The sequence below is a fragment of the Herpailurus yagouaroundi genome, unplaced genomic scaffold (genome assembly GCF_014898765.1).
Source record: "Herpailurus yagouaroundi ecotype Mexico unplaced genomic scaffold, PumYag 181, whole genome shotgun sequence".
Taxonomy (NCBI): Eukaryota; Metazoa; Chordata; class Mammalia; order Carnivora; family Felidae; genus Herpailurus; species Herpailurus yagouaroundi.
In genome coordinates, this window is record NW_024412412.1 from 31,928,268 (window position 1) to 31,943,278 (window position 15,011).

Here is a 15,011-nt window from a genome sequence, read left to right on the forward strand (position 1 = left end):
TTAAAGAGTTGCCAGGGGAGGTGGGTGCACACACGGTGAGAGAACTACTTTGCAAAAAAAAAAAAAAAAAAAAAAAAAAGAAAATTCTTGTCATTTTTTTTCCCCACCATCTGATGGCTATCGAACTATCTTCCTGGCACTGGCCCACTTTTTGCGCATTATTGAACACTATTACCAGCCTCTCTTCCTCTCCATCACACAATTTCTTCCCCTTGCCGTATGCCGTGAAGACAAATGGAAATAAAGTGAGCTTTCTTGGGGACCACGCAAGGAGGATTGTGCAAGGTGGAAGTTTATGGTATTCCATGTTTCAAATGCAATAGTACAGCATGTCAGTCCAAAAAAAGTGTGAGATGCAAAAGAATTCCAAAGTACCTCGATGACCAGAATGACCTTGGCTTTCACTTCCCCAAGAAACAGAGTCGGGAGGAGAGGTTGGCAGTTTGCATTCCTATCTTCCTGTTCACTACCATCACTTCCAAAGAGTTTTGCATTTGAGAATGCTCTTATAAATGTGAAGAGGCTTTTCATAGAAAGCCTTGTCATTTTATTTTTCTCAAATTTTGGAAACGTACCCACTAAGCAAACGCATGCTCATATTTCCTGTACTTCTTCGGTTATTTACTAAGTGAGGGTTTCAACGTGTCTGAGCTTTCAACAGGGTCAGAATAAATACTGCTGATCTCAGAATGATGGCGAGTTCTCATCCCATGTGAAAATATTTAACTTCTGCAGAGAACGAGAAAGATTTGTTTTAAGCTTGTGGGTTCTGATTGTCTTATTTTGGTGGTAGTGCTAACATCAATTGGCAATTTTCTTTTGTATTTTCTTATTGAGTTAAAATTCAGAGAACATATCATTGATCCTTTTTTAAAAAGTTTATTTATTTGAGAGAGAGAGAGAGAGAGAGAGAGAGAGAGAGAGAGAGAGAACTCCAAGCAGGCTGTGTACTCTCAGCGTGGAGCCCGATGTGGGGCTTGAACTCATGAGCCGGATGAGACCAAGAGCCGGATGCTTAACCGACCGAGCCCCCCAGGCACCCCAGAGAGAACATATCATTCATCATTTTAACCATTTTAAATTGTGCAATTCGGGGCGCCTGGGTGGCGCAGTCGGTTAAGCGTCCGACTTCAGCCAGGTCACGATCTCGCGGTCCGGGAGTTCGAGCCCCGTGTCAGGCTCTGCGCTGATGGCTCAGAGCCTGGAGCCTGTTTCCGATTCTGTGTCTCCCTCTCTCTCTGCCCCTCCCCCGTTCATGCTCTGTCTCTCTCTGTCCCAAAAATAAATAAATGTTGAAAAAAAAATTAAAAAAAAAATTGTGCAATTCAGTGGCCTTTAGTATATCCACAGTGTTGTGCAACGATCACCGCTATATGCTTCCAGAACATTCATCATCCCCAAATGAAACCCCACACCTCCCAATTCTCTTTTCTCTCCACCCACTGGCAACCACAAATCCACTTGCTGTCTCTTGTGGATTTTTCTCTTGGGGAAATTTCATAGAATTGGAATCATATGTGGCCTTTTGGGTCTGGCTTCGTTTCACCTAGCATGATGTTTTCAAGGCTCACCTGTGCTGTAGCCTGTGACAGTCCTCCATTCCTTTTAGTGGCCGGATAATATTCCATTGTAAAAATGTACCGCATTTTGTTTATCTGTGCATCCGTTGACGGACCCTTGGGTTGTTCCTACACTTAGGCTTTTATAAATAGTGCCGCTGTGAACATTTGTGTGCAAGTTGTTTCATGTGCAAACAGAACATATGTTTTCAATTCTCTTGAGTATATACCTAAGAGTAGAATTTCTGAGTCATACGTTAACTCTATCTTTAGCTTTTTGAGGGATTGCCAAACTGGTTTCCACAGTGGCTGCATCATTTCACATTCCCACCAGTAATGTTCAAAGGTTGCAATTTCCCCATCTCTTTGCCAACACTTGTTATTTTCCGGTTTTTGTTTGTTTCTTTGTTTCTTTTTTAATTCTAGCCATCCTATGAAGGTGAAGTGGTATTTTACTGTGGTTTTGATTTGTCTTTCCCTAACGGCTAATGGTGTGAGCAGTTTTTCATGTGCGTGTTGACCATTTGTGTATCTTCTTTGGAGAAATGTCCATTCCAAATCCTTTGTCCATTTTGAATTGGGTTATTTGTCTTTTAATTGTTGAGTTATGTGGGTTTATATTATATATATATATATATATAAAATATAGTTTATTGTGATTATGTGTGTTTGTGTGTGTGTGTGTGTATATAGATAGATAGATAGATAGATAGATAGATAGATATAGATATATATGTGTGTGTGTGTGTGTGTGTGTGTGTGTGTGGGATACTAGGCCCTTATCAGATAATTGATTTGCAAATATTTTTTCTCATTCCATCATTGTCTTTTCTCTTTTTGGATAGTGCTCTTTGATGCAAAGAAGAAATGATAATTTTTATACTGTGCTCAGATTCTATTAAGAGTATAGTCTTCAATGAATACTCTTTGCATAGAGAAAAGCCTTGACTATGACTATGGGCTATCAGGGTCAAGTGGGAGACTTGGGTCAAGTTCAACATATGGAACCAAACCAGAGATTGTAGGTAATCATGGTGGTGGGGCGGGGGGCGGGTTGTGATCTGAAGGAATGGTGACTTAGGAATTTCTGAAATACATATCTTACTCAGAATGACAAAGGTAACACTTTTAAACCATACAGACAATTACTTCATTTCTCTACTTTGTTAAGTGATCAGTCAAACATATTTCATCTGAAGCCTTCTTTTGTGGAGATTTGATCTGAACAGATGAAAATATGAATCTCTTCTTACCAAATCACGACGCCAACCAACCTCCCTCTCCACTCTCACCCCTCTTCTTTCCTCTGTCTCCAAAACACTGGTGGAACCGAATTCTTTTTCCAAAAATGAGCACATGAGAACAAAACCATTATATTACATTCATTTTCTCACCTAAAACACACCTTTCTTTAATTCAGTTCAAGTCCTAAGTATCTTGGACCTATACAAATACATATGTCTATTTATCAAAACACAATAGGTTTTAATCCTTTTTTGGCTCACAACCTATTGAGAATTTGGTAGAAGCTATAGTTTCCCCACCAAAAGCTACATTGAAACCAAGTTTTACTTAAAATATCAGGTGTGGCCAGACCTCTTGAAATGTTTCTTAGGGTTCCATGGACCCCTGATCTAAAGAAATGAAATTCATCTACCAAATGGCCGTCCTCCATTTGACCCTTACAAAGAGGACCTGTTCACTTAGGAATTCCCTCATGAATTTTCCTGTTCTCTTATAAATGCCATCTGTCCCCAGGTGGCTCTTGGATCCCTGTCCTCACACCTCACCCCCCAGGTGGCTCTTGGATCCCTGTCCTCACACCTCACCCTTCTCTGGAGCTGCAGAAGTACCATTCTACCTTCTTCCTGGGCATCTTCTCTTGTGTCACTAATGAGCACATGTTCAAAGCAGATCTCAGTACTGACTCTCTGGATCTGTGCCCTCCTTATTTATCGTTGAAGTATCACTTCCTCCACCCAAGTAGCGGTTACATCTATCTCTCTTCCTGAAAACAACTGCAATAGGTCCCTGCCTCTACTCCTTCCTTGTCTAGTCCATCCCCAGCCCTACTGCCAAAGTTAACTTTGAAAACATGTCACTCCTTTGCTTAGAATATGAGTATCTAGACAGAAGTTCAGGTTTTAAAAGGCTGAATAGTTTCTTCATAGATACACCAGGCAGTGCTCCTGTCACGCACATCTCCTGATGTTTCCATACACCCACCACTCACTAGGCACCTCTCGCTGACTTCTCTGACATGGAATATTACTTGGAACCTTTCCACACAGTCACCCCTCTGCCTGAGAACCCTTCACCTCTCTCTGATTTGTGACTTCTACTCATGCTTCAAGATTATACCTGGGGCGCCTGGGTGGCTCAGTCGGTTAAGCTTCTGACTTTGGCTCAGGTCACGATCTCGCAGTTCATGGGTTCAAGCCCCGCGTCGGGCTCTGTGCTGACAGCTCGGAGCCCAGAACTCGCTTCGGATTCTGTGTCTCCCTCTCTCTCTGCCCCTCCTCTGCTCACGCTTTGTCTCTCTCAAAAATAAACATTAAAACATTTTTCAAAAAATTAAAAAAAAAAAAAGAGACCACACCTGAGTGTCACCTCCTTTGTGAGGCATTTTTCTCACTCTTCCTGACCGGACAGAGTGGTTGCCTCCTTCTTCTGTACATCATACCATTCTCTCCACGCTTCTTCTATACCGTCGATCACATTGTCTTGTCATTATTGTTTGTCTGAGACTGTGCTGCCTGAGGGTAACTGCTATGTCTTCTTAATTTTTGTATTTCTCCCCAATGCCTAGCACAATGCCAGCCATTCTGCGGAGCTCAATAAATTGTTAACAGATACATTTTTAAGAGGGAGAAGAAATAAAGGGAAGGAAGAAATGGAAAGTAAAAATGTCTGTGATGCCCAACGTATCTAAATCCATGGACCATACATGCAGAAAATCACTTCTGCCCTTCTTGAAATGGAACAGTTAGGTGAAACACCCAGATTAACAGCTCAGTGAAGAAAAGGAAAAGAAATTTGTGCCTAGTTTACGCTGACAGGCCTGTTAGACGTGATGAACCCCATTCTTTATTTCGCTGCATTGTGGGTGGAGAGCAGGCAGTTGGAAAATCCAGAAGAAAATCAAGCCAAGACAAGGAGAAGTGAAATATGTTGCCATTTCCCCCATTCAGATTTGAAAGCACGGAAGTTGATAACAATCAGGGCAATTGTTGCCAGCTCATTCTCATAGACAGGCGGACTGCTTCTGCTCCAAGTCAATGAAAACATAGATGCCCTCCTTCATTCACTCACCCAACCAGTATTGTTGAGGAAATTCTCTTTGCCAGGAACTATCCTAGGTGCTAGAGATACATCAACAAGCAAAACAGATACAATTCCCTGCCCTTTAGAGACGTATCTCCCGGGGCGGGGAGGGGAGACACAGGGAAAATATGATAAATGAGTGATTTACATGGCTTAGCTCTGCTTCCCCGTGGTCTTCAAGTGACCTGCCTGAAAGCACAGGGCCCAGCATGAGGCCAGTTGTCTTCGCCCTGACTGTCAGAACCCAGTGGTGTGGTCAAGGCCAGCTGAGGTAGAACTAAGCGATACCAGCCGTTATGATAGCAGTCAGTGGGGATACTCTTCCATGTAGTTTTCAAAGTTTTTTAGAGCATCAGCTGTAAGAGGACACTAACGTCAGCAGATCACTTACTTATTTGATATTGGGAAGCTTAAAGGCCTGGGTGTCCATGATTTCCCCTTGCCTCACGAGGACTCTGTTTTCGGGCGTCTGGCTCAGTCAGTTAAGTGTCTGACTCTGGATTTCTGCTTGGGTCATGAATCTCAGTTTGTGATATTGAGTCCCGTGTCAGGCTCTGCGCTGACAGCACGGAGCCTGCTTGGGATTCTCTCTCTCTCTGCCCCTCGCCTGCTCGTGTTCTCTCTCTCTCTCTCTCTCAATAGATAAATTAAAAAAAAAAACACAAAAAAACCCACATTTTTTAAAAAAAGGAGGCTGTTTTAAACAGGCCTGATCAGGGGCGCCTGGGTGGCTCAGTCGGTTAAGCGTCCGACTTCGGCTCAGGTCACGATCTCGCGGTCCGTGAGTTTGAGCCCCGCGTCGGGGTCTGTGCTGACAGCTCGGAGTCTGGAGCCCGCTTCGGATTCTGTGTCTCCCTCTCTCTGACCCTCCCCTGTTCATGCTCTTTCTCTATCTCAAAAATAAATTTAAAAAATTAAAAAAAAATAAAATAAACAGGCCTGATCACTGTAGAGGGCTGCAGTATTTTCCATCATATAGGTAGCACCAACTTGTCCATTAGTCATTCTGAAGTTAGTAGCATGTGCCTTGAGATATCTCTCACCCGAGCATGATATGAAATGAACTCCTTCGTTTAAACCTAAAGCTTTCGTGTAGTTAGGATAAAGACTCTTACTGTCATGTGCTGAACTTTTCTGAGTGACTCTCGTATGCCTCAGGTTCACCCCTAAATTATTCCGTTTTTGGATTAGGTCCACCAAAATCATAACTTTTGTTTATACGCTGATTCTAGGGGGAGGACTGAGAAATATATACAGACAGGTCTCACCACCTGTGGCCTCAAGAGACAAACGGGCAAGATATAGGGAGGGGCACGGGCATCCATTTCTAACGAAAGGAAAGTCATCATGGAGCCAGATTGGGAAGGACATCAGTGCTAAGTCGATTCCTGTTTGTTTATAGGGATCTTCACAGAATCCCGGGATGGGCCTGCCAGAGGGGATTTTGAGGGGCACTTGGAGGGGGTGAGAGAAGGGGTTGTGCCTGGTGAGGATACATCTAGGTCTGCCAGACCTGGGAGGAAGAGATGTGGAGAGAAGGGAACGGAGGGCGGAAAGATCTCCTCCATCAGAATGAAGAAAGGAAGTGAGGCCGCGTAAGCCCTGACTGGCATCGCTCTGGTAGCTGGATAATGTGAGAGGCCTGGGGCCCGGATACAGTCGTTACTGCCCAGGAACAACCGGGAAATTAATGTGGATGACAGAGACACCCAGTCCCCACAGCTGGGCGTCAGCCCTTAGTCTGTGTGACTAAACAACGCATGAGCGAAGGGCAGGGCTGCTCATGTCTTGGAACAGGGCCAGGATCCATCCAACAAACCCTTACGATTTCTTAACCCCCCGGTTCTTATATAAAACGTTTTAATGGCACCACCATCTATTTTCCTTAAATAAAAAATGTTGAATGTTTCTCTCACACCCATTGAAGAGGGGAACGAGAATTTAAATGAACTCCAAATGGTAAAAATTTAATACAGCTCCAGCTGCCTGCAGGTTTCTTCAGTTCAAATCTTTCAAATCGAGAGCTCCCCCAGCTGCTCTGTGATCTCATGCACCCTTGGAAGGTTGCTGGGCTACTGAGTAGCAGGTTTAAAGCTCATAATGAAAATCACTTGACTTATGGCCTCTCTAATCAACAGGTGAGTCCATGATCTGGTGGTAAAATAAACCAGAGAGTCCAGGAAAGAATAATTATCTATCTGGAGTCAGAAAAAAAAAAAAAAAAAAAAAAAAAAAAAAACCCTCCGAGGGGCTGAGGATATTTCCCTCAGTCTAGTGCTTTAAGCTCAGGGAAGGCTTTCTGTGGGTCACTTCAAGCTTTTCTCTGCTTGGCAGGATACCCTGCTGGGCCCCCCCCCCCCCCGCCACCCAACGCGTGACCTTTGGCATCTCAAATGGGGACAAGAATCAGGCGGACAAAAGGTTTGACTCACCCCCATAGGGAATGTGTTTTGACTTCTTTGGGGGAGAAAAGGGAGAGTGGTAGCAAGTCGCTCTCTGTATAACTTTTGGGAAAAGGACACGTCAGATTTCAGGTAAGTGGAAACAAAGCTTAAATGCTCCAGCATTTTAGGAGACTCAAGCTTGGGCCCTAAACCCTACCTCTGAACGCATTCCAGAACAATCAGATGCAGAACTTCCTGGAAAGCAAAGCTTTTTTAGTTTTGCAGTAAGAGTGCGTAGATTTTTAGCTGCTTATGGGGCCTGCATGCTCCTGGTTTTTGATGAGCGACAGGTGATTCATGAGGTCCCCGCTGGGCAGAGTTTGGTGGGAGAAAATGGCCCAACTGAATCGAGAACTGCATCAAATATGTTAAGGCTCCCTTGTGGCTCTCCAAATGTTTGCCAGCAAAATACAGCCCTTGACCAGAACCATCCCGCTCGGAGTACGTTTTGCACGGGGAAAGCAATGGGTTCGATGGAATAAAATGAGGTAGGGTGGATGCAGCAAGTGTCTTCGACCCTTGAGATGGGGCAAATTTAGTTGTAAAGCAGGCTCCCCAATGACACGAAAGGTGGGGTGGAAAAAACATTGCCACTTGATTTTTGTACATATTTAATTCTTAAAAAACAACCCCCAAAAAACAGGCTCTAAAAGACAGCCATCCTAAGCCAAATTTGCAAAATATGCCAGCAGAAACTGTCTTTGGCATACTACTGCACTTATGCCCATTAGATTTTTGTTTTGTTTTGTTTTAAGTTCCAGAATGATGATTTCAGTAACCTCAAGTCACGTAACCAAACTTTTTCAGCTCTCCAAGACCTATCTCAAGTTTCACGTCCTTGATGAAAATGGTGGTTACTGCCTTCGGGTTAATTTTTCTCACCTTTGGACTCCTAGGGTATGCAACGGCCACCCAATTTGGTCCTCAATTATGCATTACTATATAGTCATCTTTTCTGATTATGTGTAGTGTTTGTTATGCTTCATCAACTACCTGGTAAGCTCCTTGGAGTCGTGACAATGTTTTCTGTAAGTCTCCATTGCGTGTAGCCGTGGAGTGTCACTGGGAATGTCACTGGGAGTGTCAAAAAATACCATTGACTGCCTGAAACATAGGGCTGTCTTCTTACTTCAGCAAGTGTCTTCTCAGGAGTTATGTCATTAATGCCATGGTCCCCCCTCCTTTCATGCAAGCAGTCCCACAATGCCCCACATCTGTCTCAACAGCACTCAACTTTGTGTTCTCTCCTTCGGCACTTGATCCTTAACTGAACAGAAAATTTAGCCTTAGGGAATACGAAACAGCAGCGATTGCTAAGAATTCTGGGAATTCCTTTAAAAAAAAAAAAAAGATGACAAAATCCATACTTGTGGGGTAGGTGTTTAAAGGTAATTTTGGAGACCCTGGAGTCCAGTAACAAAGAAGAATCTGGTCTTTAAATCTGGTTTGAAAATACGACGTGTGCCAAGAGTAAAGTGGTGGGGAGAAACAATTTTCAGTAGCCAATTGTTTGTTGTCAGCCTGGGTTGAATTAACGGAGGCTTAGACAAAACTGTTTCATCAGAGTCCCCTTGTCGAATGTGAGAATTAGCCAGGGTATAAAAACACCAGTGGAGTATTTTTTTTTCTCGTGCTGTGGACTCCAGACTTGGTTGCCTACCACAACCAGAAGTCTGTCTTGATTTTCTCTGTCCCTTTAATGGTCTCTATGTCTCTTTCCTCCTACCACAGGTGGAAAATAAAATCCCACATAATAGTTACGCTTTGGGAAAGCTGAAATAACATATATAGCAACTGAACAGTTATAAGGGAAAAGCACATCATGAATTTAATTCCATTTCCAGATGTAAAATGTCATAAAGAATTTTTTTCCATACTTGGCAAAATAACAGGAATTTTCGAGGCCATTTTATGTAGCTTGGTGGACGCGTGTTTGTGAGTAGGTACACGAGAGCCTTCCACCCTGAGTGTGCTATAAATGCTACGTAGTGTAGCTTTACTGAGATTAAACTACGAAAGGCCCCACGTTCAGCTAGAAGGTGCATGACCCTCACTGAAATGGAGGGGAAACGTGTCTGACTGATGGTGGAATCTGGTGTGTTTTCAAAGCAGGAGCTCTGATCCATATGGGGAGGTTTCTAACCAGTGTAATTATTCTCTCATGACGACAGACACTAGGATTCTCGTCTGTTTCAAAAAGCAGATCGTGTAGTCATTCCACCCATTTTTCATTTTGACTTCTCTTTTTCCTTCACCCTCCTGTGTGAGGCTTAGGGCCTTTGTAGGAACACCTGGGTGGGAGCTGAGAAAGGCTGGCTGGGGGTAGAATCCAAGCTGGTCGTCCCTCTGACTTAAGCAATTCAACGAAGCCATACGGTTAGAGCTTTGAGAAGGAGAGATGTTAAAAAGAAGACCAAAAGCGTGGTGTTCCAAAAAGCCAAAGACGTCTCAGAGTGAGACATAAAAAATACCTCAAGGGTGGGGATAAGTCAGGTTGGTAAAGGTTCCCAGGCTGCATGCTATCATTCTGATACCAAAGGCACAGTTCCTTTCGTGGCAAATTGGTTGTATGGGTTAACGGATGTGCCCACCTAAAGGGTAACTCCCGCCGTGGCCTTGTATAGGCAGGAGAGACCTCTTCACAGCTCAGCTCCTGCTTTGTATAAATTATTAGAACGAGGGACATGGGAGTACTTTTAGATAATGAGAAGAAAAATATAATTTGAGGAAGCCAATCAGTTTTCTTGGGTACTTTTAGCAGATTGCTAACACCGTTGTAAATTTTGTTCTTACCACTTTCTCGTACTTTTCAAGGGGAGATACAGACTTTTTATTCATGTAGCGAAAACTGCCATTTGATTGGCTGATTCAGAACAGAACGCACACGGCCACTCTCCAGTTGGTCTGTGCGTATTGATCTGGCTTCACCAAAACTTAGAGATCACGCGGCGCAACATAGGGAGTTGCGAGAAGTGCAAAGCTACTGTCACTTAAAGAAATGCAAGCAATTTTGGGGCGCCTGGGTGCTCAGTCAGTTTAGCGTCCGACTTTGGCTCAGGTCATGATCTTGCAGTCTGTGGGTTTGAGCCCGCAGTGGGCTCTGTGCTGACAGCTCAGAGCCTGGAGCCTGCTTCGGATTCTGTGTCTCCTTCTCTCTCTGCCCCTCCCCTGCTTGCGTTCTCTCTCTCTCTCTCTCCCTCAAAAATAAACATTAAAAAAAAATTTTTTTTTTAATGCAAACAGTCTCAACGGATCCCTACTTCTCTTTCTTGGAAACTTGTCGTACAAGTGCCATGTCATAAATAATATTTGCATGAATATGATAGTTTTTGCTTTTGGGTTGAACCGAAATGTTGCAGTTGGGGAGAGCTATAATTTACAGTAGCGTGGGTTTCAGATCTGCAGGCTTTCCTTTGAGAGCTTCGAGCTAAAATACAGATACACCAGATCTGAGAAACAAATGAAAGCTGTCACGGTGTCAGCAGCTAAGACCGGGGGTCCATCCCACACAAATTATGGACATCTGTATTCCTAATTGGCATTCTTTCGGGCTGTGCCAGCAGAATGGGAGTTCCAAGAGAGCCCGACAGCTTCAGAAAAGACAAGGTATCAGGTTTAGGTGGTCGCAGACACTGATGAGACATCGAAGCTCTTTTGTAGGCCGTATTCTCCATAGGTTTGCCACAATACCCGTGATTTTCAGTTTCGGCAACCTCCGAATGGCAATCCTTTGTCAATCCGAAGTTTGCTACTTCTAAAACAGATCAGCTTATGAGCCTGAGACAGCACGTAGTGTTGATGGTTATATGATCAGAAGATCGTTGGCAGAGATGCATACAAATAGTTAACAAGGTAATGGTAAGAAATGTTGACCTTGATTTGTTTAGCTAAGATGTAAAGATTTTTGAAGGTCAAAGGTGTCCTTGTGTAGTGTTTTGGAGTCTAACTGTGTCTGACCCTCTAACATTAAGCTGCTGTGGCCTGCAGTTTTGAAGAGTGAAGCTAACCAGGGGAAAAAAGAGAAGGGGGAGAGAACAGGAAATGGAGTGAGGTGTTTCAGGAAGTTGTCAGGGGTTGACTGATTGATTCCAGATGGAAAAGGTCAGCCTTCGTGACCCAGGAAATACTCACTAGGGGAAAGAAGTTGGCTTGTGGAAAGGGAAGGCCTGGGAGTGGGGCGATGCTGGAATGCACATTCTACTTCCTTTAGTCCCCGAACATTCAGAAACTTTAACTTGTCTGAATAGAATAATATCGGTGTTGTCATCGTTCACCAGAAAACAGGGAAGGAAGTTAAATTCGAAGCTTTCAGTGTACCAAGTGGGTCTTCGCCTCCACGATGCGGTTCGGTTGCTTCCAGGAGTAGAGGGAATGCGCGTAAAAGTCAATATCGGCGTGTGCCTCCATGTACGAGAGCAACAAACAAACATGTCTGGTTTCACGCGGTGGAGTTTGAACATTACGTCCTCGACATATTGCCAAGTCCGTTTCACTGACAGGCTCTCCTAGATACCTCACAGTCTAAGATAGGTTGGAGTATTAAAAATGGGAACTTGCCTCGTATCTATATATATACACACCCACACGCACATACATTTGGACATAATTTAAAATCTTGTAATAAATTTTGCAGACGCTGAAATAATTCAGGTTAATTCCCTTGCTGTCACGAGAGGCCAGCGCTAGCCAGCAAGAGATTAAAATTTATTTCCATTGTTAATAGAAAATAATGAAGTGCATCTGAACCGTCAGGGTATGTCATTCGGGAAATGTTCACTTTGGAACTGAATCTCACTCCACCCGAATGCACAGTGATGAAATCAGCTGGCTCGAGAAAGCCCCACATTTTGTGGCAGGGATGCACGAGGAGCGTTACAGTACAGTATGACAAGAAGCTTGTGGAATGAATTAATGTGGTCTCAGAGAGAATGCTCTTTCTGGCCACATAATCCTCAGACAGGCTAGGGTTCCCCTCACTGTGCCTAGGACGGCTCATTGGCAATTAAAGCCAGAAGCACCCTTGCGTTTTCAGGTTTTCCCACAGATGGCAGCCATGTCCTTGAAAATCCATTCGCACACACAAGTTACAAAGGTGGTCCGCTTCCTCTTTTTTTTTTCCTCTGCCTCCTATTGTTTTCAGAGGGCGAGCGTATACAGAGGCGAGTGCTTTCAACCTTCGTGTTCATCCTAACCCCGCGCTAGGAGACTTAGTTTCTCTCTTCCTTTGACTATGATGCCATCTGATGCTTGTCCGGATAAGAACTTGTGCCTCTGCGCACGTGTGAGAGAGTGATGGATGTCTACATCGTACAGTGGCCACCGTACGATAGGAACTTTCTGGAAGGACTTTCCCCAGACTTCTAACGTGTTAACTTGGGCACAGTTAAAAACAGACCCGGAGCTAGACAAGGCTGCATCCCTGAATTGTGAGCTTATAGACGGTAATTTTCTGAATGACAACTAAGGTTCCTTTAAGTTCATTTTGATGTCACAGAGAGGCAGGGACACCGTACCTGTGGTGCACTCCCAAGCCAGGAGCTGAAGTGTGGGAAGGACACGTAGCTGACTAGGAAGACGTTCTGTTGTCTTTCAATCTCCAGGACCTGACGTAATACCCAACACATAGCAGGAGTTCATTGTAAGCTTTTGGAATGAATGACTGAAGCCCACTTATGTCCCTGGAAAATTCCTATATGCCACTGTCATGCCCACAGCACCAGGCTAGGTGAAATATTTTGTGGACTTCTGTTTATGGGGGTTTTCTTGAACCCTATTACATTAAAATATATATTAAAAATTTTTAAAGATACCATCTAAAACTCCATTTAAGGTAAAAAAAAAATTCAGAAGGGTTTTCTTGGGCGGGGGTTAGGCAGTGGATAGGACTGACTGAGAAGGAACACAAGATAACTTTCTGGGGAGATGGAAATGTTCACTGTCCTGATATGGTGTGAATTACCTGAATGTATCTCTTTGTCAAAGCTGTGCAGCAAAGATTTGTGCATTTCAATGTATGAAAACTTCAACTTAGAAAAAGGATATTATACTATTCTGTTTATTTTGTTTGCTTGAAATTATTCGTAGTGGAAAATTTTAAGTGCCGTCTAATGAATCTTATTTCATATTAGAGATAAGGCAGGGTCAAGGTTTCCTCCCGCCTTTCATTTAATAAGGAAGGAAGGGGTGTGCAGAAAAATTACCAGTAGAATATCAGCAAATTTAATTTGGGAGTAGACAGAAGAGTCATTTTTAAATACGGCTCCTCATTATGTACCTATTCAGTGTCTTTCCTCAAGAGGTCTATACATATGCATGAGTATGTGTATAACACGTTACTTTCTCAAAAAAATTGCATGCATAACTGATAAAAAAGATTCATGTCTAGCATGGCCCGTCTTCCTGGGTCAAGTAGGTGGTGGGTGCACTCAAATCCACCCACCTCTGCTATGCTTTCCCAAATGCTCTGGCCTTGACTGATCTCTGTCTTGAATGTCCCCTGCACCCCTGATCTAAGGCACACACATAGACCTCAATTTGATTTCATTTTGCATGCTATTGGTTTGATGCGTTAGCCATATCTCTCTAGCCTGAGAGTGAGCTTTTTAAGGGTAGGGACCCTGCCTCGTAAATTTGGTACCCAGCCTGTGTGCCTGCCTTTCCAGAGGCTCCCCGGAGCTTACGCTATGGGAGGGGCTCACTGAGTAACGTCACCTGTCCTATTGACAGGTCAAACAAGGCAGAGGTGAGGCAATTAGGGTCGGACGTCATCCCGATTTGGCATGTGCCAGGACCTGCCCCAAACGCTTTACGTGAAATATCTCACCTTATCCTTCCTCCGTTTATTCAGCCCTTGAGACAGGCATTATTGTGTATGTTCTACAGATGAGGAAAAAAAGAGATTAGACAAGGTGAAGTAATTCGTCCCAGGTTACAAGGTTGGGGAAGAGCAGGTGTGGCGTTTCAGTTCTGCCTCATTCCCAGTCCATGCCCTTCCACTACTCCACACCCATCCCTTCCCTTTCCTCTGCTTAGATTTACCGACTGTCCTACATTTTCAACACTGACTTCCAGCTTCTTCATCCACTCACCAAAAAGATCAGAGCATCTCTGCCGCAGCTCTCGAGTGGGCGGGGCCACCGCAGACCACTCCCCGGGCAGCACCTGGTGCCCAGCATTGCTTTAGCACACGCTGGAAGTGGGAGAACCCATTTCCAAGCTGGGAGAAATGACCTCCCCACTGGTGTCGAGATCTTCACTTCCTGAGCACACACAATCGGCTCCTTGGTGTGACTACAGATGTAGGGTCAGCTGGGAACGATTGTCCAAGTCCTGTGGTAGAGAACAAGGTTCTTATTTATCTTTTCGAAAAAAGTTTATTATTTACTCTGAAAGAGAGAGAGAGAGAGAGAGAGAGAATGAGAGCAGGGGAGGGACAGAGAGAGAGAGAGAGAGAGAGAGAGAGACCGAGAGTCTCAAGTAGCCTCCATGCTGGCAGTCCATGCCTTAAGGAGGGTTGGAACCCATGAGCCATGAGATCAAGACCTGAGCTGAAAGCAAGAGTCAGATGCTCAGCCTCCTGGGCCACCCAGGCGCTCCTGAGAATGAGGTTTTTATTTTTTTATTATTATTATTATTTTTTTTAACGTTTATTTATTTTTGGGGGACAGAGAGAGACAGAGCATGA

General features: G+C 44.0%; 1 protein-coding gene across 2 annotated transcripts in view; it reads left to right on the plus strand.

Annotated features, from left to right (window-relative positions):
- EBF2 (EBF transcription factor 2) overlaps window positions 1–15,011 on the plus strand; it is a 203,550-nt gene that overhangs the window by 143,408 nt on the left and 45,131 nt on the right. The window lies entirely within an intron of this gene.